A 23,935-nucleotide genomic window follows, 5' to 3' on the forward strand; every position below is an offset into this window, starting at 1 on the left:
AGTGTAGTGGTTAGTGTGATTAGCTGCCATCCCCAGAGGTCCGGGTTCGATTCCCGGCTCTGCCACGAAATTTGAAAAGTGGTATGAGGGCTGGAACGGGGTCCACTCAGCCTCGGGAGGTCAACTGAGAAGAGGGGGGTTCGATTCCCTCCTCAACCATCCTGGAACTGGTTTTCCGTGGTTTCCCACTTCTCCTCCAGGCAAATGCCGGGATGGTACCTAACATAAGGGCACGGCCGCTTCCTTCCCTCTTCCTTGTCTATCCCTTCCAAACTTCCCATCCCCCACAAGGCCCCTGTTCAGCATAGCAGGTGAGGCCGCCTGGGCGAGGTACTGGGCATCCTCCCCAGTTGTATCCCTGACCCAGAGTCTGAAGCTCCAGGACACTGCCCTTGAGGCGGTAGAGGTGGGATCCCTCGCAGAGTCCGAGGGAAAAACCGACCCTGGAGTGTAAGCAGATTACGAACGAACGAAGTATTTGGGGATTGCTGACAACAGTGTAACGCTCTTTTACTGTAGATTTCAAATCAGTCTGTTAAATACTCAAGGCTGTAGAGATGTCACAAAATAGAAGGAAAGTGTTTAATACTGAAGAAAATTCGCACACACACACTCAATGGCGATTAGAAAATGAAGAAACAAATATCAGCATCGCGAACGAAGGATTATATTTTACAGTTCGCGAGGACAGAGAGAAAATGCAGTCTCTTTTTTTGAAGAAATTTTAAATCAAACCAAGCGTGTCAGAAAATCTGAGCACAAAGATATTGAATAATGTTTAGTGAGATGGTTTAAGCAGCAGAAAAGACATAATAAATCAATCACTAGGCCTACTGATCTGCAGTTAAGGCAGTCGTCCAGTAGACTTTTCTTAAATAAATAATGTGCTGATCAATGGACCTATTCTTCAAGCGAAAGCTAATGAAATTCCTCGCTGTTCCACTCCACTAATACTGTGCTGTAAATAAAATAGTTATTTCATTTACGTTGTTTTTAAGTTTTGTCTTGATTCTGTAAGTGTGCAGTCTAAAACTTACAGATATGGCATTTTTAGCAACAATACAAAACAACTGGTTTGTGTAACTGTAGGCTGTAACGACCGTTAACTGATGGTCCTTTTGGACTCGTTATGACCAATGTCGACTGTATATCCTTACATGATCCAACAAAGATCCATGCCCTCGGACTTCTGGTAGAGAAAGCCGGAACGTCAACATTGGCAAACATGTAGCCTAGATCGCGTAAAGTCAAAATTCATGCACACGGTAGATGGGACTATACGATTATTATTATTATTATTATTATTATTATTATTATTATTATTATTATTATTATTATTATTATTATTATTATTATTATTATTATTATTATTATTATTATTATTATTATTATATAATTCGCTGGGGCCATCAAGAACCACGTTAAGTCTTGTTGCATTTGACACTGAACTTGGCCTTCTTTAGAGCCCAAATTTCCCTCATTCTTTGTGAGTGAGCCTGCTTACGCTCCTCTGTCCAAGGGGCACCGTGTCTTCTCTTCGGTTGCTCGTCTCGGTTTAGCCCGTTCGTCAATATTTTCTTGCGGAAGAGATCTCTGTTAAGGGCGTCTTCAGCTGAGATATGTAGCATTTGCAGGTCTTCTTTGGTATTTCTAAATCAGGGAATTGTGGTTTTGGGGTTTGAATAAAAAAAGTGAAAGATTTCTTTAGTTAACTTTCTTCCGTCCATTCTTTTCAGATGACCGTAAAATCGTACCCGTCGTTTTCTGATTGTGTCGGTAATTTTCTCTATTTTGCTGTAGACTTCCTTGTTGGATCTCTTTTGATGGATTCCATTTCTGTACTTTGATCCCAAGATTCCTGTCACAATTTTGCGTTCTCTTTTCTCCAGTTCTTCAAGGAGTCCTTTGTTGGCATTTAGAGACAAGGTTTCGGCTTCATATAGAACTACTGGCTTCAGAACTGTTTCATAGTGACGAGTGACGTATCTTGGTGTTTTGAGAAAGGCATTTTTTGTTGTACATTGTGCGGGATGTTTGGTAGGCTATTTCCAGTTTGCGTACTCGCTCCTGAAGTGCTTCTTTGTCCAGTCCATTTGTCATGATGATCTCACCCAGGTATTTGAATTTGTCTACTCGGGTGATGTCCCCGTATTTTGTATGGAGTTTTGGTGGAGCCTCTTTGATGTTAGTCATTACTTCTGTTTTCTCAAACGATATCTGCAAACCAGTTTGTTCGGCAATTTCCTTTAAAATTTCAACTTGAGCTCTAGCGGTTTCTATGTCGTTTGAGAGAACAGCAATATCATCGGCAAATGCTAAGCAGTCTGTTGCGATCCCCTTGGATTTGGTTCCTATTCTCAATGGACTGTAGTTGGTTTCCTGTAATCTCACCCGCCAGGTTCTGATGATCTTTTCAAGAACACAGTTGAAGAGTATCGGGGATAGCCCATCCCCTTGTCGGACTCCTGTTTTGATGTCAAAGGAATGCGAGAGACATCCGTGGAACTTCACCTTGGATTTTGTATCGTTCAGAGTGGCTCTAATTAATGCCAGCAGTTTCAAATCAATTCCAAATTCATTTAAGATGTTTAGCAGGACTTCTCGGTCAATGGAGTCGTACGCTTTCTTAAAGTCCACAAAGACAGACACATACTGCTTGGACCTTAGTGTCATTTGCTTTCTGGGTAGATGGTGAAAGTGGGTCGACATGACCTGCAGGTTGTGATTTTCGCAAATGGACACCAGTCTTTTGCCGTTGGGATTGGTTCTTTTGTGAACAGGGTAATTTCCTATAACTTTCTTGTACTTCTGTTCACGACCTAGTTGGGCATTGAAGTCACCCAAAAGAAGCTTGACATGGTGTTTGGGGATTTTGTTTAATTTTCCATCCAGTAGGTCCCAGAAATTATCAACTTCGTCTGGATCAGACTTGTTCTTATCGTTTGTAGGAGCATGTGCGTTAACTAGGGCGTAGGTTTTGTTCGCGCATTTAATTGTGGGTATAGACAATCTGTCATTCACAGGTTCGAAATTTGCAACCAATTAAGGATCTTGGTTCTAACAGAAAACGCGGTTCCAAGCATCACAGCTCCATTGAGGATTCCTCTTTGCGCTTTGCTCTTGAAAAATCGATAGCCTTCGGATTCAAAAATCTCTTCATCTGGGTACCTTGTTTCCTGTAGGGCCATTATGGATATCTAATTTTCGTGAAGAGCTTTGGTGAGGGTTTTCAGCTTGCCAGTTTGTGTAAGTGAATTTATGTTGAAAGTTGCTAGAAAGGTTTTAGATTTTGGCCTGAGTTTTTGACTCTTTGGGGTACACCGAGACTCTCCGGCTCGCCTCTTGCATGATGTCGAGTATCCCCCAGAATACGAACGAGACTCGTGCGCCGTGGCGAGGGATTTATCCGAAGATTTACCCCCTGGGGTATGTTTCTTGAAATGTTGTGCCATCATGCTTTTTGACTTGACTTTGCTTTGGACGGGTACCCATCCTTTTACAGCTAGGGTTGTTAGCCCTAGTGGTTGCCTCAAGATGTTTTCTGGCTTCTAGTCATTTACCAGTCTTCGCCGTAACCCTGGCAAGGGACCAGTTGTTTTTTCACGGTGGTATTTTATTTCCCTACTACCCTCTGACTCTGCTGGCGGCAGAGCCAGCGAGCTTCCCCAATTCCAATGGGACGCGCCCGATGAAGGTAACCGGTAAATCCCCATACGGGTATTATTATTGTTATTATTATTATTATTATTATCTTATTATTATTATTATTATTATTATTATTATTATTATTATTATTATTATTATTATTTCTTCGTTATGCCCATTTACAGAGTGCGTTGGAACTTGTTAACTTGATGATGGTTTTCCTTTCTTCTTCTCCTCCCAAAATCTCTTCATGAACTCGCTATGAGCTCCGTGAACGTGTGCTTTGCAACCAGATTCCCAAAAGCCTTGCGATCCCTGATGATATCTTCTGTGACGTTCATTTCTTTTAAATCCTGCTTTATTTCCTCAAAGCAGCTTATTTTGACCTTCTTTGATTTAATTATACCAAGCAGTTGTTTTGCATATCTAGTGTCGTCCATTCTGCAGATGTGGCCATAGAATTTCAATCGTCTCCTGCGTACGGTATCGGTGAACTTGTCGATTGCTTTGTACAAATCTACAGTTTTCCTTTTGATCAACATACCATTTACATGAACCGAGCCATATATTTTCCTAAGAATTTTTCGTTCTTGTTTTTCAATTTCATCAATTATTATTATTATTATTATTATTATTATTATTATTATTATTATTATTATTATTATTATTATTATTATTATTATTATTATTATTATTTCCAGCTCCATGGCTAAATGGTTAGCATGCTCGCCTTTGGTTATAGGGGTCCCTTGTTCGGTTCCTGGTAAGGTCGGGAATCGGGAATTTTAACCATCCATTGGTTAATTTCGCTGGCACGGGGACTGGGTTTGTGTCTCTTCTTCATCATCATTCCATCCTCATCATGACGCGCAGGTCGCTTACGGGTGTCAATTCAAAGACCTGCACCTGCCGAGCCGAAAATGTCCTCGGACACTCCCGGCACTAAAAGTCATGCGCCATTTCATTTCATTTTTTATTATTATGATTATTATTATTATTATTATTATTATTATTATTATTATTATTATTATTATTATTACCGGGCGAGTTGGCCGTACGGTTAGGGCCGCGCAGCTATGAGCCTGCACCCGGGAGATACTGAGTTCGAACCCCTCTGTCGGCAACCCTGAAGATGGTTTTCCGTGATTTACCATTTTCACCTTAATTAAGGCCACGGCCGCTTCCTTCCCACTCCTAGGCCTTTCCTATGCCATCGTCACCATAAGATCTATCTATGTCGGCGCGACGTAAAGCAAGCTATAAACCAATATTATCATTATTACTTGCTTTAAAATCCCAGTATTGCTTCAGGCGGTGACGTAGAACTAGTTTCAGTAGGAGCATAGCAAGGAAGATATAACACCTCTGTACTTCTATGGGTAGAACAATCTTTTTGATAATAGAGCTTAGATTTCCTTATTAATTTTGCCAGCACGTTGGGACTGTGCAGTCAGTCTGTCACTGCTAAGCAGCGCCTTGGGAAGGAGTGTCAGTCGAAGAGATGAGCCCAAATGGCGTGTACTGATTGAAGAGCTACACATGCACACGGTCTAACAACTCAAAAGTTAGTTCTATCGTTGTGATTGTTAAAGACATAATATATTTGCGAGGGGAAGGGGTGTCCTAACAATCTGAAAGAAAATTCAGGATTACGGTTCGTGTGTCCTCCATGACTGAAAATGTGAAATGAAAATCCTCAGCCTGTTTCCAGTCATTTGAACGGGTTATAAATGGAATGAATGAAGTTCCCATCTAGCGGCGAGGATAGGAAACATGCAGGCTGCCGATGCCCGTTGCACTTCTCTAGGGCAATGATTAATGACTGACAGATGAAATGATATTGGAGAGTGTTGCTGGAATGAAAGATGACAGGGGAAACCGGAGTACCCGGAGAAAAACCTGTCCTGCCACCGCTTTGTCCAGCACAAATCTCTCATGGAGTGACCGGGATTTGAACCACGGTATCCATCGGTGAGGCCGCCTGAGCCACGGAATGTTAAACTGTAATGTTGTAAGTATACTGAAAGCAAATCTTTAGCATCTATCATTACCAGTTAATTTTTGTCAGTCCCAGATTCATCCTCATTTACGTATTAAGGATGTCCACAAAGTTCACAAGGCGGATAATGATATTAAGGACATGATTTTTTTAACAATTAGTGTTACGTCGCACCAACACAGATACGTCTTAAGGCGAAGATGGGATAGGAAAGGCTCAGGAGTGAGAAGGAAGTGGCCATCGCCTTAATTAAAGAAGAGCCCCAGCATTTGCTTGGTGTGAACATGGGAAACCACGGAAAACAATCTTCAGGCCTGCCAACAGTGGGAATCGAACCCACTATCTCCCGGACGCAAGCTCACAGCTGCGCGCCCCTAACTGCACGGCCAACTCGTCCGGTAACATGAATAATCGAGATGCTGTTACATATCGGAACATAATTAATATCCTGCCCTATATACTTACATTCCAATATTATATGTTGAGCGAAATTAAGGTAGGCTATGAAGCTACTAACCAGAATGTCCTAAATCCTTGCAAAAAGCAAGAACAGGATTGTGGGTTAAATTCAGGTCTCCACACATCACTGTCTCCTACGACTATATTCAATGAATGCTCAAACTAATTACAGTCGTGCATTAATGCGGTTTATTTTTTTTTTCTCTCAGTACTCCATGCTCCGTCATTTGTCTGCATTCAGGACACTGTTTTAAAACATGAGCAAATCAAAATACCATGATATGAGAGGGTTTTGCGTCCCATACATTCGCCCACTGATGTTTGTTATGGATGCCTGACACTTCAGGGTAAAGTACACCTAATTGAATGAGTAATCTGCCTTGTGCAGGGCCCACACCAACATTGCATCTTAGCTGAACGCTAATTAAAGCTCGCTGCAAGGGTTTCACGGTTGCATAAATCGTAACACTTTTTCACATTATCTAAGCAAAAAAGAGTTAAAATTACATGTGTCTAATTGCAATTCTTAAGACAGAGAAATCAAGAACCCACTTAACTCCAAATTTTGACCAAATATAGTAAGGAGTTGAATGCTGTCGTATTGTTTCCTCAGCACGCAAGGTGATCAAGAATACAGTCATTCCTTTATTTGTCTGCATTCATAAAGCTTGTTTTAAAACGTGAGCAAATCAAAATTCTTGTTCCATGAAGTAAGTGTTTCTCTTTCCTTGCTTAATTTTCCGCCAGATGGCAGCGCCATTGTCCAATGAGATGCATGTGAGATTCAGGAATTAAACATTGATTCTCAAGTTCGTCGTTGAAAGGAATTGCAAACTTTAATATATATAATTTATGCCGCCGGAAAGTGAAATATTTTATCAAAATCTTTTATTTGGACGATAAAAGCCAAGATGCGCAGCATGAATTTGACAGGGAGAGTGTAATAGAAAATCGGTACTGTGAATTAAAATTGTATCATTTGAGATTTAACTATTATTTTCTCGTTTATCACTTTTCTATGGTATATTTTTTCAGTGATAATAAACAGACTAAGTTTATCTAAAATTTGAATGAAAATTTACATTTACTACTATTACCATTACTGAATTCTGGAATTGTCTAATTTGATTTCTCTCCAAACATGACTGTTATTCCTAATTAAGAAAGAAAGTTTCTCATATATTTATTTTTCATGAAGCAATTACGATATCCGTTATTATTTTGTTATACAGTAACTGTAGGGTATAGTTGAAATAGGTTTTTTCATCAGAACTTTTATCGTCGATCATTAAATTTAAAATTTAACTGGAGAAAGTAAACATTGGCAGGTTATTAGTACACCTTCATGAGTCTTGTAGAGTGAGGCCTGCCAGCTGTTTCCTCGAGTGTACGCTAGCAAGAAGAAAAACATACCATAAGTGTGTCGACAATGGAATAATAAATAATAATAATAATAATAATAATAATAATAATAATAATAATAATAATAATAATAATAATAATAATAACAATAATAATAATAACAATAATAATAATAATGTTTTGTTTTGTTTGTCTAACCCGTGTCCCGTTTCTCTACGGGGTCGGGTATGTGGTGAGATGAATCTGTTGTGGCGGGTTTTTATGACCGGATGCCCTTCCTGACGTCAACCTCATCAGAGGAGTCAATGAGATAAAATGAATGACATGATATATGATAACAGGATGCGAGAGGGTGAAACCTGGTGCTGGCACATAGCCTATTCCTGTCGAATAGCACCAAGGGGTCTGCTTAAGGCTTAAAATCTCCATCCGACGGACGAATCACCATCAACAGCGTCACATGCTCTCACTCCACATGAGCACTGCGGAGAGGTTTAAAATTTAATCTAGGCTTTTGGCACGCAATCTAGTGGTTAGAAATTGTTTACCACCACCTCCTCTACCTTGCAGACCAACGTTCTGATGGTGAAAAGGTTTTCGAACAACGGGACTCGAAGCGGTTAACCGCTGTGTCAGACTCTTAGAATTCAACTCCTTAACGATCATGGCCATTAGGTTGGCTAATAATAATAATAATAATAATAATAATAATAATAATAATAATAATAATAATAATAATAATTTTACACCCCACCAAGTACTTTTACGGTTTTCTGAGAAGCCGAGGTGTCGGATTTCTCATAGGAATTCTTTTACGTGCCAGTAAACCAAACCGACACTTGGCTGACGTATATGAGCACCTCCAAATACCACAGAACTGAGCCAGGATCGAACCGGATGAATTGGACTCAAAAAGCCAGCACCTTAGCCGTCTGAGCCGCTCAGTCCATAGAAGTAGCAGGCGTCTAGCTTCTGGTAACCCTGATGTAAACTGAAATATTTCAGAACGAATGCATATTCAATGTCCATAATCGGAATAAAGTTGTGTTGGATTTAAGGTGGTACTTACTTCTATTAATAAACTGACGTAAACAACTATCTACTACAGAAGTGTTCTTTAGACAGTGCCTTAAACATTCTGAGTTTTCTAAAGGAACCAGTCACGGAGTGAGGCTGTTTTAACAGAGCAGACCTAGTGAGAAGATGAGGTGTTCGAGGTTGATGTTATCGTATTGTTGTGAACTTGTTGCGGAAACTACTAATGAGTTATTTCACTTATTTTCCCTGCGTGGTGTTTGCAGTTTCGGTTGAATAAATGTCATCAATCAACCTGAATGTTGACTGTTCTGTCAATGAAACCTTTCTTACTGACTTACGGAAAATAGCTGTAAATCTGCCGAATAAGGCTTCATACATTGGGCAAGTGAATATCCGCTCATAAAGAACAGAATTTAGTAAGTACGCATCAATTTTCTAGACATAATTTACAGAAAATATCATCCCAGTGACCGATGTCCTTTTAATAAATAACTATTTAAGAACAACAAAATGTTTTACATTGAGGTACTTGCTGTATTTTTAATTCATAGTAATCATTAACATTATTTGTAGCAGAGAATTAGAAAAACAAAATTATGGTATGTAATCGACAGGACTCGTAACATTCACCAGTTCCTGGATTTTCAGAAGTTGTTCAGTGTGGCCACTATTAGCCCGAATGCACGCCTCGGAGGGACGAAGTCAACTTTTTTGTACATATTCACACATGGTGGCGTCGTTTCTTATTATGGCTAATGCATCAGATACATGCATTCGGTGATCTACAAGGTGACATACTTCACGTCTGTACACCAGTTCCCGCATATGGTCCCAGAAGTAAAAATCCAAGGGATTTAAATCAGGACTCCAAATCGTCCACTGTATTGGATCATTTCGACCTATCAATTGGTCCAGGAAATCTGTGTCCAGGAACTTTCGTACTGGCCGCGATATATGAGGAGGCGCACCGTAATACAGGAACCACATCTGTCTGGTACTATCCAGAAGAACGTCATGCGAAGTCTCCGGCAACATGTCTGTGAGAAACAGCAAAGGACTCAAACGATGTGAAAGTACATAAGTGCCAATAGTTGTGTCCCCGATGATTCCTACCTGCACGTTAATTAAAACCGCTGACGAAAGCGGTGCTGAACATATACATGGGAATTTTGTTCACTCGAGACATGTGAATTATGGATATTCAGTATTCCATACCCTGTGACACATGCTTCGTCAGTGGCTTAAATTCTTGTAAGAAAATCTTGCTGTCGCAGAATTTTCTTTACAAACCACTGGCAGAATTATTGTCTACAGAAAATCTGTTGCTTGAAAATGTTGTAAACGTCGAACCTGGTGTGGGTACCCAACAAGTGCTCCCTAAATATTCGGTGTACACCAGAGTGAAACACACTTACCTCACATTTATGTCTTGGCTACTCCTCCTGGGATCATCGTGGACCATGTCCTGGATTTCTTTCTCAGCTGTCAATAGACGTTGCAGCCGTTAACACCCCTCCTCTCACAATTGTGCTGTAGTGGTCCGGTGTCTCGAAGTGTCTGAAGCACTGAGTCTAATTTTGGGTTACTTAGAAGATTTCGCTTAGGAAAACGTTTTCAGTACGATCATCTTACTCGTGTACTGTCATCTCTTGCTTAATTCTATTTAAGACATATCATGATTCGACAAATCTGTCATTTTTTTCATTGGCTCACTGTGTTTGTGTCTGAACTGGTGTTTTCGGATGAGTCGCATGCCGCTGAAGACGTCATGCATGGGAAGGGAGAGCATATGTCGCGATGACCGATATAGAGTAGGATAATGTGGTGTCAACACACTGTTTACACTTCGCAACAGAACTTTGGAAAACATGGAGTGAAATTTGATGGTTTCTTGTCTCCTTCAATAGTAATGAGGGGGTAATCATATACTTGCTTAGAGTGGCGGTAGACATCACCATTTTAGCGGACTAAATTATTTCTCTTTCATCATGTACGTTTACTTCCGTTATTTCGTACATCCTGAGGTCTATGACACCCTAACGTCATCAATGATCAATTTGTAGCAATAGACAGTGTTCGCAAACAACGCGCGAAGTAATCAGGGCGTACATAGTGGATACCAAAGCAACACTAAACGTTCCAGTCAGTACACGTCCTATGGTCGATCGCTTACGAGTTACAGGCATTCCAAAATTGTAGTGGAATTGTTAGTAATGGCTCTGCCTGGTATATATCACTCCGAGAGTTTATGTATGAGGAGTAGTACGTCACTCTACAAGAAGCGCTCAAAATGAGTACCATATTTGATAAGTTTTCAGATACTCAACAGAGTATTTTTGGATCTCTTTAGAGACATGCAAGACCTTATCAGTGAGAGAATTTTCGATTGTTTTGGCCATGAAGGAAGAACAACCACCTTAGAATTCGCAAAGATTAGACAGTAAATTAAAAGATACGAGGCCTTAAGGCAGGATTCCTGACTCCAAGAATAATAAGAAATCTCAGCCTCATTCCAGCAGATAATATAAAAAGACATAACTCGTAAAGGAACGTCGAAGGGGCGTGTTTTCAAAGGGATATTTAGAGTTGTTTTTGGGTGTGCTGTCCACGCCCGATCATTTTCCATATTTTTGGGAACAGCTGTATAATGCAGATACTTAGGTTTGCTAGAAAGTACCTTTACACAATACTAGCTGTTACCCGCGGCTGCACCCGCGTGGATTTCGTAATTTGATAAAAGTAATTGTTCTTCGATATTGCACTAAGACATAATATGAACATCCTTAAAGTAAAAATAAAAAAAAATCGCCGAAGAAATGCAATTACATTTACCCCAGAACCTCTTTGTAAACCAAGTTTGTGGTATTGCCTTTTGGGGCTAAAATGACCAGGCGGAGCTAACTTTGGAACAAGCGACATAGAACTGTGCATGTGAGAAACATTCCTCTCTCAAGGAAAAAATACGTGTATCTTTGTTTTCAAATGAGATTCCAAATACCTATTTCCACATTTGGAATACCTTCAGTGTAAAAATAATTCAACCCATTTATCAATCCTTACCCTGCCCACCTAAGTGGCTTTTCCGAAAACAAAAAGTGCATGTTCCTTTACTTGTAAAGGAGATTTCAAATACCAATTTTCACATCGGTAACATGTTTTGTTTTTGAGATATACTGTAGATATCATCATTTAAAAAATCCTCCCGTTTTTCAATTCTTTTCACCCCCTTAAGTGCATTTTCCGAAAAAAATTAAGTGTTTATTAACTTTTAAATGAGATGCCGAATAGCACGTTTCTCGTCTGCAACATCTTCACTTTCGGAAATATATTGTCCCCTTCAAATTTGGCCTACAATGAATGGTTTATTGTGTGTGAAAATAAGAGGCTATCATTCCTTTATTAAGGGTGATATATTTTTTTTGCTAGTTGTTTTACGTCGCACCGACACAGATAGGTCTTACGGCGACGATGGGACAGGAAAGGGCTAGGAGTGGGAAGGAAGCGGCCGTGGCCTTTATTAAGGTACAGCCCCAGCATTTGTCTGGTGTGAAAATGGGAAACCACGGAAAACCATTTTCAGGGCTGCCGACAGTGGGGTTCGAACCTACTATCTCCCGAATACTGGATACTGGCCGCACTTAAGCGACTGCAGCTATCGAGCTCGGTGTGATATATTTCAAGTTCAGTCTTACAAAGTCGTGTTCGCATGAATAGGACCGGTTTTTACCAGCCGGGGAAGAAGTCTTAATTTTTCGATCGATCAGTCAGCTGTACCATGTGACCTAATTGGAAACTTTCAAGGCCAAGGAAATATGCAGCGCGTGTGGAATATTCTGGAGAACGCAATATCTAGAATTTTTTTACTAGTTGCTCTACGTCGCATCGACACATATAGGTCTTATGGCGACGATGGGACAGGGAAGGGTTAGAAGTGGGAAGGAAACAAATAGTTCGTGTTTCTTTATTTTTAAAGGAGATTCCAAATACAAATGTTAACGTCTATAATATCTTCAGTTTTTGAGATCAAAATGTCCTCTAAAAAGAATTCAACTCTTTCTTCACTTCTTTTCACCTCCCCCTTAAGTGGATTTTCCGAACACAAAAAGACATGTTCCTTTATTTTGAAACGAGATTCCAAATATCAATTTTCACGTCTGTAGCATATTAAGCTTTTGATATATACTGTAGCTATACTCATTTTAAAAATTCGCCCCATTTTTCACATCGTTTAACCCTTTAAGTGTTTTTCCGAAAATAAAAAATGCATGTTTCTTTTTTTAAGGAGATTCTAAACACCAACGTTTACTCATGTAACATGTTAAGCTTTGAGATATACTAATTTTAAATACTCAACCCCTTTTCACTTCTCTTCAACCCCTTCAAGTGGGTTTCCCGAAAACAAAAGTACGCATTCTTTAAAATGGGGATTCCATGCACCATTTTTCACGTCTGTAACATTTTCACGTTTAGAGTTATAAGTATCCTCATAAAAAGGATTTAACCGGTTTTTCATTTATTTTTAGTTCCCTTCAATGGATTTTCTGAAAATAATAAAATACATTTCCTTTATTTTTAAAGGAAATTCCACATGCCAAATTTCACATCCTAAAACTGTTATTTTTTGCGATATAGATATATTCTATTTTTTTAATTCGCTCGTCCCCCCACCCTTTCATATCCTTAGCGATGGAATATGGAAAAATATTTCCTTAGTGAGCTCCTACACTGTAATATAAATATATCCCAAAATTTCAATTCTTGATGTCCAGTAAATTTGGCTCGGCGATGATGAGTCAGTCAGTCAGTCAGTCAGTCAGTCAGTCAGTCAGTCAGTCAGTCAGTCAGTCAGTCAGTCAGTCAGTCAGTCAGTCAGTCAGTCAGTCAGTCAGTCAGTCAGTCAGTCAGTCAGTCAGTCAGTCAGTCAGTCAGTCAGTCAGTCAGTCAGTCAGTCAGTCAGTCAGTCAGTCAGTCAGTCAGTCAGTCAGTCAGTCAGTCAGTCAGTCAGTCAGTCAGTCAGTCAGTCAGTCAGTCAGTCAGTCAGTCAGTCAGTCAGTCAGTCAGTCAGTCAGTCAGTCAGTCAGTCAGTCAGTCAGTCAGTCAGTCAGTCAGTCAGTCAGTCAGTCAGTCAGTCAGTCAGTCAGTCAGTCAGTCAGTCAGTCAGTCAGTCAGTCAGTCAGTCAGTCAGTCAGTCAGTCAGTCAGTCAGTCAGTCAGTCAGTCAGTCAGTCAGTCAGTCAGTCAATGTTATTTCATATTCGTAGATGAATGCATACATTGATAATATTTCAGACCAGTTAAAGACATGATCAGTTTTTCTCCCTCCTGTAAAATTTGGTTATCTTGAAATAGGGACTTTTGATTTTCCTGATTCAATTTTTGGATTGTCTAACCTATGTAGAAGGGCATGTGTTGGAATCTTTTTCAGTAATTTGTATTGTTCCCCATGTTTCTAATACTATGAAGGTATTTTGAGGAAGTGTTTAATGTATTTTGTTAGTTATTAGAACCATCTTCGTACAGGTTCTTCAAGGAGTTGAAGATAAGAACTTCCCCTTATCGTAACTAGGCACTAAGTGGAATGCAGTGATTAGACTTACTTTTGGCCACGTCACATTTACCTCAAGAATATATTTGCTACTCACTTCTGCTGTAGGCTGAATGAATTTTCTAGATAATGAGTTCTCGTTTATAAATTACTTTCTCTCCTCGACATATTAACAGAAGAAAGGAGGATGATACAGCGTCTAACAGAAGAGCAAGTAGATTTTAAGTCGAAGTAGGAACTGATTTTGTTTTCAACATGTCATTGATTCTGAACGCCAATTCTACCAGCAGCATAAAGGCGGACACACCTGCAGCAAAAGCACTCCTATATACAAAATTAATTGTGTGGAATGAACCTCCAGCGACTTCTCAAAGACCGAAATAAAAGGTACGGTACCATTCGATGGTAAAATAATTCTACTGGGTGGAGATTTTCGACAAATCCTCTTGTAATAATGAGAGGTTCACATTCTCTGGCTGCTACCAGCCGTTTGAAGCAGCGTAATCTTTGGAATAAGTTCCATGTACAGAAACTCACTGGAATATGTGGGCTCTGCATTCTGAGAGATAATTTTCAACTGAGCGTCTAGAGCTAGGAGAAGGCAATAGTGAAGGGACAATTTGAAACATTCAAACTCCGACCCATAAATATAAGATCTATTTGAAGAACTGCACGATGATTTTGCCTTCACCACTGTCACAACTCAGCTGCTTAAAAGAAGAGTGATTATTTCTGTTACTAATTATGAATCAATATTGAAGTAAAAAATTGCGTACTTCACGATTTACTGGGTATAAGGCAGCCTACGAAAGTGTAGACGGTATTGCGAGTGAGCATGGAGAAGATCAATTTGCTTTCCCTGAACAATTTATTATCAGTTTATCATTCTAACACGCAGAATGCCTCCATACAGGTGAGAATTAAGAAAACTGCATACGTTATGTCACGAACTAATTTATTACCGCCCAGTACTCACAGTTAAAGAAGTAGAGCGTAATATAACAGTGTAGAATGTTATAGATTCCTTTACTGTAGAAACTGTTCTTATATCCAGAATACACTGTTTCTTCTGACGTATACATGCCTGCCTGTCAAATTTAAAAGACGACAATTTATAAAATAACATTATTAGTGAAAATGAAAACATTCAACCTGTTTTCCAGTCATTGAGCGGGTCACGGATGTAATGAATGAATCAGATATAGGCTGTTAGTACGATGGGGTCGCCACTCCCAAAGTGATTATTAATGAATGATAGATGCTATGAAATGATAATGGAGAGTGTTGCTGGAATGAAAGATGACAGGGAAAACCGGAGTACCCGGAGAAAAACCTGTCCCACCTCCGCTTTGTCCAGCACAAATCTCACATGGAGTGACCGGGATTTGAACCACGGTATCCAGCGGTGAGAGGCCGACGCGCTGCCGTCTGAGCCACGGAGGCTACAACTTTACTACTGACGGTGAATAATTCTCAGGGTTCAAACTTCCGACAAAATCTGTCTTTATTTTCCAAAAATAACCTTCGCCTATGGGTGCACTTCCTAACGTCATACACGAGTGAGATTGTTTGATTTACTATTTGCCGTATCACCAAAAAGACATGACCTAACAAATTCTATATTCAGGGAAACTTTAGATGATAACTGCCATGAAACAATTAAGCAGAACTTCGCTAGGATGGTATGTGAATATAGTTAAGCTTCAAACGAGGTTTGCATCATAAAGGGATTTAGGAGGAGAAATAAGTGTCTGTTATAGGATAGTTTGTTACCAATGGTAGAAAATATTCATGCATTCTATATAACTTCATAGTGGATGTAGTTATCGATTTGAGTTCCAGTAATTAGTCGATGTACATAGGCACCCCCATTCATGCGAAGTATTCACGTAAATAGAACTTTTGGCCCTGTCCCAATAGAGTCTATGTCAGTGGTTCTCATACTGTGGTAGGCGTACCCCTAGGGGTACGTCAGAGACTTTTAGTGGGGTTCGCGAGGAGCCTTTGGGGTTAACTGAATAAAAATTGAAATATGAAAATAAATAAGAAGAGAGTTAAATATGTATATATGGAGCTCCGCTTCACTTGGAAGTTTCACCTGGACTACGATACATCAGAAAACTGCCACGCCACGCAGGCACACCCATCCTATTGAAATATTGATGGTTTGCAATGTCTCTGTTTCAGAATGAAGATCGAAAATATTTAATACTTCTTTATTAATTTGATATTGAGGCTAAAATCTAGCTGTTTGTGGAACTTTTATACCAACAGGGTATTCGGTGTTACTTAATTATCATTGTATCATACTTGATACAGAGACGAACTCTTTTCTTGTGATGTGTTATACAAATGCATTTAATTTCACAATCTAGTCTTATTTAAGATAAATAACGGTTTAGCGTAAACTTGGCAAATATGGGCACTAAGGTAATATGGGCATATTTAAGAAATTGGTCATATTTCACGCAATGGTAGCGAGTAGTAGCATTCTCTCTGCTAGGTTGGTAATCCTCAAGTGTCATAGCTGCTCACTGTGTTAAATATTGTTTCCTATTGTGTTAAAATAAGCTGAAAAGAACATGTTTTGAGGTAAGTATACCAGTCTACTCTTACAAAATTGAGCTGTTATTATAACTCAGTTAAATAATTTAAGGCACTACGTGCAAAACACGTCTATTTTTCAAGAAATTTTATTACGAACTGCTTTCAAGATTAGTGTAGCATATGTTGCAACGAGTAGAGAGGCGCTTGGGAGTTAGTTCTTTCCCAGTAATGCCAACTTCTGAAAAGTGTCACTAGGGCAAAATTGGGCAGTGATATTGTAGATAATTTGGGCATCATCAAATGTCATTGTATTTACGTGACGCACTCTGAGTGAGACTATTTATTCTTTATTTGTTCCGCAATCTTTACGTTTTTACGCTAATTGATTAATATGCCCTATGGCATGAAGCTGTTTCACAAAAACTATATATATTTTTCCGGGTGATGATGCAAATTAGGAATGAACGAGCGGATATCCGCCAGAAATGGGATAAAGAGGATATTTTGCGTGCTGTAATAGATGCAAGAAATGGTGATTGTAACCAGTTACAACCATCTAGAACTTATAATGTGCCTAGACAAACTTTGCAGCGGCATTTGTCGAAAAATGAGGGGACCATGTCCGTTCAGGGACCATCCTGACTTCCTTCACTTGCCCATATCTCTTCGCCAGTGGGAGCAGTACCTAGCCCCTTTTAAGGAAATTAGTCCAGTTCCAGAACTGATGATGACGACTAGCAGCTGCAAGTGTTCTGCAAGAGAACTTACTAGTGAAGAAAGTCTGGCTTCAGCGCAGGCCTATCGCGGGAGCTAGTAAAGGAGGTATAGCGGCAAAGCGTAAAGCCATAAGGAGCAACACAGTTCTCTGTATTTGTCCTATACGTAAGGGAAATTATTATGATGAAAATGAAGGGTAGAAGTGGGCCAAGTGTTGTGGTTTCTGTGCTAAGTGGTTCCATGAGGAATGCGGAACGTGATTATTTCTATTGTGACAAGTGTAGTTAATAAAACTTGGTCAATATTTATGACTCAGAATGTTCTCATGTGATTAGTTTTGTTAGATTAATACTTTTTCTTTTTATATTACACAAACCTTGGGCCAGTTTTATGTTATTTATATTTCCTAGTACAGTACAGTACAGTACAATTGATAATTTAATAATGGTACTTCCTTGGTACCGGTAGCATTTGTCCATGATCCGTGCTTAATTTTAATATATATTTACCCCTTTTTTCATATATGTATGTTCAATAGAACCACCTTCTTATAATACAAAATTAATGTAATCATGTCTGTACCACCATGTAATCATTTAATAACTTATGCCCATATTACCTTAAGAGTTTGACAAATATGGGCATTTGCAGGGTTTGCTGCGAAGCTGCACAGTACGTAAATCACAATGGATTGGAGGCTGGTTCAAGATTTATTAAAATGGAAATGGTTGTAAGTTTTCAAGGATTTTTTACCAGGGAAATGGAAGTTGTTTTAGTGCTCCTCTTTTTTTAAGATACATCTTCTGGTCCCCATATTTGCCAAGTTTACCCTATAGTTAATTGAAATGCCTTAATAATTAGCTAGGTGCTCATATTTTTAAACTTACAATTTAGAGATTTCTTCATGGTGGTACATTGAACTCTTAGCCATGAGTGACCGGTATAATCACATAAGAGTTTGAGAACCTCTGTTCTGTGCCATATTTTTCTCTGCTGATCAGATTTAAGGGGGATGGTTATCTAAACCACCTCCCACTAAAACAATTATCAGCACTAGTACTCTTCTTTAGCTTCCACGATTGCCTAATTTTTATGTTTTAGTAGTTTCCTGTAAAAATATGTTCAGCCGGAGGTAAGGATCTCTTCCATTAGGAAATTGTCTGTTATTGTACACACGTAGAGTGCTCTAAAGAGCTACTCGGTTAGAAGGAAGGTATACAACATGTATACGTGCTTCCGCCCACCGTGTGTATAAAACACACTATTGTAGCGGAGGAAGGGGGATGAGGTGGCTGAAGTTTTCAGTGCCAGAGAGTTCTTAGCCACGCATTAAGCTTGTAATGGTTGGAGATAATGGGGTTACTTTTATGATTACATTATGAAGTGAATAAACACGAAATACTACGTACTAAACAAATCAGCCACCAGAATACAAATGAGACAGTGCTCGCTGGAAGCTTGCAATCTCAGGGGAGCGGGCTATCTTTGGTAACGACATGGAAACTCCATCACATCACATTCTTCCCTCCATTTCAGTAATTATAACGAAGAGTAGGCTACGTGTTTCCAATTTAGTAACTGATATGCACTTAAATTAATCTAAATACATGGCTCTTTCTTTCTTAAAAAGGATAACTCTCCGAAATTGTATGGTGAAGGATAAAATGGATACTATTCAATTTAATTTTCACCATTTTTTCAGTTCTTACTGTTTGATTGAATCTTCAGTATATAATATTCCATTCAGTAGGTTCCGGGATTGATACTCACCCGGTCCGGGGTTTCAGATCCATCTGATGATCTTTTTCTTTCTCGAATACCAGAGCTCTTTTGTGTTAATACACACCTCTTCATTTGCAGTCGTCACTCATACCACCGCTCACACGGAAACGCATAATTGTTTAACCCTCGTCAAGGGTGGTGAGGTCCCTGGCAACTTTCACCAGATCCTTTCAGGCAATTAATTACCTTGGCAGTCCCGTAACTTCAATCTACTCGTTTAATTTCAGGCAGCTGTTGCGATATCAAAATATGCTCTGTTGTAATAACTACGCGACTCAAGTGGTCTGTTGGACCTCTCAACGCAGGTTACGAAAATTTTCTGTTCTGCTGCGACTTTCTTTATCGTTATACTAAAATCGTTTGAGTAGTGTATTGGCAATGCTTCTTTTGAAGAATATATTATAGCGATATTGGATGAATGAACCAGTGGTGTAGGGGATTCTGACAATGACGATATAAAGTGACCACAGCTCAAGGTCAAATTAAAGAATACTTTAGCTTTCAATTGAGGTGAATGGGGAAATAAAATGTTTACACATTTCATCTTGGTGTTGTGAGTAGGATATATTTCAATTTGTCAAGTGTTTGTCTAATAACCATGTGGAATAGGTTTCGGATGTACCTAAAATGTAAGATCTTTTGGTTTCCACATAACATTGTTTTTTAAATAAATCATTTAATAATTTCATTGTTGGGACCTTTATTGATATTACGATTACACAATTCGAAATGTTTTATATGTCTGTAAGAGTTCACCTGAATAGTTTTGACATAATTGATTGAAGTAGACATTAACTACATGATATTTCCTAATAATAACTGACCTAAGGAGTTATTTCCAAGTGAAATTAGAACAAGTAATTAAAATGAATAATAACCAAACACAACATTGTTGATACAATGACATTTTTCAGAAATTGTATACGTTATTCAGGCTTAAACATGTGCGGGCCCCCGGGACTCTCAACACCGGCTACGTTCCTCAATTGTGCTACAATTGCTAAGGGTTAATACATCTGTATATCACAATTCGCTTTCTAGTTCCTACTGAATTAACAGGCATGAACCATCAGAACATAAGTAACTACATACCGATTTTGACATTTTCAACCATAATACTGCCTCGCAACCGTGAGTTGTTAAATTTCACTGCAATAGTGGATATTACATTTTACAGATATGGCTCCCAAGTTATATGGGTATAGCGGGAAACGAGTTAGGCGATAAAGCCGCTAAATAGACGGTTACATTGCTCGGGTTCAAGCTAGTTAATATCTCACTGGTAGGTAGCGTGGCAGGCCATCTCTTCTTCCAGTAAGCAGAAATCTACTGAAGAGAAGCAATCGTATTGTGCCGTCTTAGTATCGGCCAAGGCAAAACGAAGAGGCATAGATAAATTCCTATTCCCCACGCTCAAGCCCCGGTGTGTACATGCGGCGCCCATCTCATCGTAGAACGGAGTACGAGAACCTAGCCGATCTCAACCGTAGTCTACAGCTTCCAAGCACCGTGTTCGTCATTTTACGAGATGACGATCAGCCAGTAGATGTCATTCATTTTATGAAGGACTACCCACGGCTTTACTCGCATGGATTTCATAATTTGATGAAAGTAATTGTTCCTTGGTACTGCACAAAGACATTATATCTGAAAATCCCTAAAGTATGAAAACTTACCGAAAATTGAGTTTCATTTACTCCCGGAACCTCTTTGTAAACGACGTTTGTAGTATTACCTTTTGGGGTTAAGATCACTAAGCTACTGGCAGAGCTAACTCTGGAACATGCAACGCAGAAATGCACATGAGACAAACAGTCAGTCCTCTCTCGTGTCGAGAAGAAAATAATACTTCTTTATATTTAAAGGAGATTCCAAATACCTCTTTCCTCGTCTGTAACATCTTCAGTTTTTGAGATATAAGTAGCCCCATAAAAAAATTCAACCCCTTTATCAGTCCTTACCGCATCTCCCCTCCAACGTAAGTGTATTTTCCGAAAACAAAAAAATGTATGTTCCTTTGGTTTTAAAGAAGATTCCAAATAGGCTACCAAGTTTTCACGTCTGCAACATCTTCAATTATTGAGGTATAAGTATCATCATCATTATAATTCAACTCCTTCTTCACATCTTTTCACACCCCGTTAAGTGGCTTTTCCGGAAAAAAGTACTTATTCCTTTTTTTTGAAGGTGATTCCAAATACCAATTTTCATGTCTGCAACACGTTAAGTTTTTGAGATATGCTGTAGATATACTCATTTACAAAATACCCGCTTTTTCTATTCTTTTCACCCCGTGAGATGAATTTTTCGAAAAAATGTGTTTCTTTAATTTTAAGAGAGATTAAAGGTATCAATTTTCACATCTGTAACATCTTCAGTATATAAGTATCATCATAAAAAGAATGCAATCCTTTTTTCAGTCCTTCCCCCCACCTTTTAAATGGATTTCCGAGAAACAAAAAATACTCATTTCTTTACTTTTAAAGGAGATTTAAAATACCAATTTTTATGTATGTAACACATTTTTTCAGTTTTTTCACCCCCTCCCTTAAGTTGATTTTCCGAAAAGAAAAAGTGTTCTTTATTGTTAAAGGAGATTCCAAGTACCTATTTTCACGTCTGTAACATGTTAAGTTTTGAGATATACTCATTTTAAAAATTCATCCATATTCACTTCCTTTCACACCCTGTTAAGTGGATTTTCCAGAAACAAGAGTATGTGTTTTTTTATAGGAGATTCCATGTACCAATTTGCACATCTGTAACATTTCAAGTTTTGAGATATAAGTATTCTCGTAAACTGTATTCAACACATTTTTCACTTATTTTTAGTCTTAAGTGGATTTTCCGGGAATAAAAAAAAAAAAAAAAAAAAAAACACGTGTTTATTTTTAAAGGAGATTCTAAATACCAAATTTTACGTCTTTAAGCTGTTGGCACTTTGAGATATAGATACACTCATTTTCAAATTCACCGCCTTAGCAACGAAATATCCAAGAATATACCCTTAGTGAGCACCTATATTGTGATATAAATGTATCCCCAAAATTTCATTTTTATATGTCCAGTAGTTTTGGCTCGGCGATGTTGAATCAGTCAGTCAGTCAGTCAGTCAGTCAGTCAGTCAGTCAGTCAGTCAGTCAGTCAGTCAGGACATGCTAATTTATATATAAACGAAGTCTATATTGATTTAAACTTTATTTTTTCTAACTAAATGAAGTAGATTACACATCAGTTCTTACATCCACCTTCTCAACATAATCTCCTTATAACTGTATGCACTTTTGCCATCGATGTGTCATTCTCTCCCGACCATCCTGAAACCATTCTTTCGGAGTGCTGCGTACCCTAGCCTAGACAGCTGTGTCCAGTTCTGCAAAATCCGCAAAACGGCGACCACGCAGAGGTTTCTTCACGTTCCCGAACAGGTGATAATCACTTGGTGCCAAGTCGGGAGAGTATGGTGGGTGTGGAAGCACCGTGAATCCCATTTGATCAAGGGCAGTGGTGGTCTCTCGGCTAGTGTGGGGCCGGGCATTGTCATGTTGCAGAAGCACACCTTTAGCCCATTTTCCTGGCCGCCTAGTTTGAATAAGGGTTGCCACATATGCTGCACTGTTAATCGCGGCCCCAAATTCCAGCCAGTCAATGAGAATGATGCCCTTTATGTCGCAGAACACTGTCACCATTCACTTGTTGATGGCACTGTTCGACATTTCTTTGGCGGTGAACTGCCCCTATGCTTCCATTGCATCGATTGTTGTTTCGTTTGTGGCTCATGGTAATGGAGCTATGTCTCATCACCAGTCACAAGTCTAGCCACGAAGTCGGCTGGATCTTGAACATGGTGTTACAAAAGTTCTCTGCACACGTCCACACGCCTCTGCTTTTCGTCTGCAAACAAGAGTCTAGGCACCCATGTGGATGACACCTTTCCCAACTGTAAGTGGCTGTGCACGATCCGCTGCAAGGTGTTTCGGCTAATTCCCGTGGCTGCCTCCATTTCCGTAAATGTGATGTATTTGTTTCCTTGGATGGCAATGTTGGCTGGTGTTGACACTGTCATATTCCTTCCAGAATTGGTTCCCTTGTCCATTGATGTGCGCCTTGTTTTCCAACCTTCCACCCAGTTGTAAACTGTTTTCAGTGACGGCACATGTTCTCCACAGACTGCCAACAAGCGCCGATGAATTTCTGCAGTGGTCACTCCTTCTTTTCATAGGAACCAAGTCGTATAGCGCTGTCCCTGACGGTTGCTTTCCATGTTGTCTGCTCCTACAGTACACTGACAGTGTCGTTATGAAATGGCAATGACGAGTGCATTCGTTGGCCTCTGTGCGTGTGCTGCTACCAAACGATGGAACAAGACACTAGTTACATGTCACCACCTTCAAAAGTGAAATGTGAACCATACCCAGATGTACAAAACATAAAGTGTAAAACAATATAGTGCGCCCCTAGTAGGCAGTGGTCTATTTTATATCGAGGCGATTTACCGCACGTGTTAACGCGCTACGGCTATGGATCAAAACATTGCATTCGGGAAACGTGTAGGTTCCAAACCCACCGTCGGCTGTTCCATGAATGGTTTTCTGTGGTTTCTCATTTTCACTTCCAGGCAAGTGCCGGGACAGTTCCTATTCATTGGCCAGAACCGATTCCTTCCATCTCCTTACCCGATTTCATTCGCCATCATTCATTAGCTCCTTAACTGAGGTTAGCGTCGGTAAGGACATCCGGCCGTCAAAATGTCATATAAATTCATGTCACCATATACCCGACCCCGCATCTAGAAATGGTACCTAGGGCCTATTAGATCGATTTTTATTCTGGTATTATTTA

The sequence above is a fragment of the Anabrus simplex genome, chromosome 4 (genome assembly GCF_040414725.1).
Source record: "Anabrus simplex isolate iqAnaSimp1 chromosome 4, ASM4041472v1, whole genome shotgun sequence".
In the NCBI taxonomy this organism is placed as follows: Eukaryota; Metazoa; Arthropoda; class Insecta; order Orthoptera; family Tettigoniidae; genus Anabrus; species Anabrus simplex.